The sequence below is a fragment of the Gavialis gangeticus genome, unplaced genomic scaffold, assembly GCF_001723915.1.
Source record: "Gavialis gangeticus isolate Ggan-Ray unplaced genomic scaffold, GavGan_comp1, whole genome shotgun sequence".
In the NCBI taxonomy this organism is placed as follows: Eukaryota; Metazoa; Chordata; order Crocodylia; family Gavialidae; genus Gavialis; species Gavialis gangeticus.
This window is the reverse complement of record NW_017729004.1, coordinates 52,705,500-52,708,367: the sequence shown is the minus strand read 5'-3', so window position 1 is coordinate 52,708,367 and position 2,868 is coordinate 52,705,500.

The following is a 2,868-nucleotide window of genomic DNA, read 5'->3' as shown; positions in this document are numbered from 1 at the left end:
CTAATATTGTACAGAACCCTGGAACACCCTTGAAAAAAATCTGAAACCTCAGGGTGTTGCAGTACCTTCTTTCAGAATCACTGCTATAAATCATAATAAAATGCAAGGCAGCAGAAAAAACAGCTCTAGAAACAGTGTTTCACTACCAGCAGAGAGGGTGTATACAGTTTTGTCTTTGGCAGCTAGCCTGCACAAACTTAAAACATTCCACTTCTGCTTCTATAGTATTGAAGCAGATTCAGCTGTAGGCCTGTGGTGGGTGGCATCTGTGAGAGGCAGTACAGAAACTGGGGGACTCTTATACTAATTCTGGGTCCTCTAAGTGAGAATATATCACTTGAGCATGTATTTTGTAAGAGATAAATACTGGTGGGTTAGTAAGAAAAATTAGGACCCAGGAAATTTCTTTGCATAGTAAAGACAGTTGAGAGAGAAGACAAGAATTCTGCATGCCATGCTGTATTCTTAATAAACGGCGCTTAGAACAAAAGGGAATGTTTCTAGGGAAATAAACTGTTATGAGGATCCTCTTCTTCTTGGGAAGCTGAAGGAAGCACAGTTGACCTAAAAACCCCAGTGATGCAGGTTTTGTATATTCATTATAGTTTTGTTCAGTTAATTCAGAGGCATTCTGGAGCATTTATGCTGAACAAGAATATAATGAATAAACAAAACCTGCAACACTGGGACTCTTGAATGGTGAATTGTGTGATGAGACCACTGGGGTTCTCTGAATGGTGTGATGAGACCTCTTTTTTAATGCATTTTTCTTTTGGTTAAGCCAAAGGTCCTCTGGTAGTTGATAGTAGGAATGAGGCTCAGCTCCACATGATGCTAGAAAGGGATGCAATTCTATTTGCATTAGGTCCAAAACTATTTTGACCAACATTCACATCAATAGCTCTAAAGGAAGTTCACAGAAAATTCCCCTAGGAGTGCATAGGAGGCAGCTTGCATGTCCACCATCAGGATTTATAGTTTTCAGAAGCCCTACATCTCTTGTGTCCCCATGGTTAGGACAATATCTTCTCTGAAAGTAATCATATGCTGCTTCAGGAAGCACCTTGACTATTAGGTAACTGGGAGTGATGCACCAGACAGAATTAGGAAATAGGGCTGCGAGAAATTTTGCCGGCCATTTCGTTTCAAAGCTGTTTTGATCAGTTTCGAGGTCAAAACAGCAAAATTGGAATGAAACAAAGGCCATCAAAATAGCCTTGAAACAAAATGAGGTTAGTCAAAACGTTTTGAAAGTCGAAACATTTTGACCATAAGTTGGGGGTGGGAAGTCAGTCCATCTGGGCTGACTTCCCATCCTCAGCGCAAGGTTGGGCAGGGGACAGGGAGTCAGCCCAGCTGGATTGATTCCCCATCCCCAACACTAGAGCCCCATCTCCTGGTGCTAGATTGCGCTAGGGGCAGGAGGCAGCGTAGCTGGGCTGCTTCCCCATCTCCCATGCTAGATTGCGCCAGCTGCCCACGGCACAATATAGCCCTAGATCGTGCTGGGGGTGGTGAGGCAGCCCACCTAAGCTGCTTCCCCATCCTCCCGTACTAGATCGTGCCGGCCACTCCTGATGTCATCTAGCCCCGGGAATGGGGAGGCAGCCCAGCAAAACGTCAAACCAGAGTCGAAACAGCCTTTCTGTTTGAATGGAATGGAACAACTATTTTGACTCAAAACAAAATTCAAAATAGAACGCTGTTCCATCAAAACTCAAGGCAAAATGGAACGGTGCCATTTCACACAGCCCTATTCGGAAATTGATAGTATAGCATTAGCTGATATAAGAGCAACCAAATTTTTTAGAGGTTTTTAAACATTATCATCAATATCATAGTTTTATCTTTAGTTTTTCTATTCCAGTCTTTTTACTTCTCTTTGCTTACTGAAAAAGTAAAAAGTGAATGAAAATCACGAAACTGAAAATGCACTGAATTTCTTATTGAAGATGTACATTTTTGTTTTAATTTTTGTTCATTTCTTTATATTTTCAGTATTTATCACAAAAACACTTGTTAACTTCCTCTCTAAACAATAATAGGATTCAAGTTTGAACATGATTTCAGAAGTAATAAGTGTTTGATAAAATGTTCTTTAAGGGAAAAAGAGAAAAAAAAAAGTCTTTGAGATGTTTTGAATGGTAGCTCAAACAACCCCTTGATAAGTTGTTTCATGTTCAAGTTATTTTGATAGCTTTTTGATAACTTTATCTAATTGTTGTCATAAGACTGCACATATTTTGTGGTAAAGACAACCTCTTAATCTCTGAATAGATAAATGAATGGCTAATTCTGTTTTTGAAAAAAAAATATAGCAAAAGTTTTATTCCCCTTTAATGACAGAGATAATGCAACACATGAGCAGATGTATCCCTGAATTAAGACACAGAGTAATGTTTGCTCATCAGAGAAATCTAGATATCTAAAAACATACCCATAGTTAATGGTTTCTGGATTCCAACCGAAGTCAGAATGTAAGCCAGTTATCTACTCGGAAGAGTTTTCTTCTTTCAAATAGCAAAATTGATAACAACAACCCTGCTGTAGCACTCAATACCTTTCTACTTAACCCTCCATCTCCAGTGACTAATGCCCCTCTGCCTTAATTTGGTCATCTGCAAGCTTGCTGAAGGTGCACTCATCCCATCTTCCAGATAGTTGATGAAAACACTGAGCAAAACCAGCCTTGGGACCAACCACAGGAGTACTCCATTTGAGACTAAGTGCTAATTATTCATTGACATTGACCCACTGATTACTACCCTCTGAGCCTGATAATCCATCCAGTTTTCTATCTACCTTACAGTCTCCTCATCCAGTCTGGACTTCCTTAGCTTGCTTGTGAGAATGCTGTGGGGGACTGTA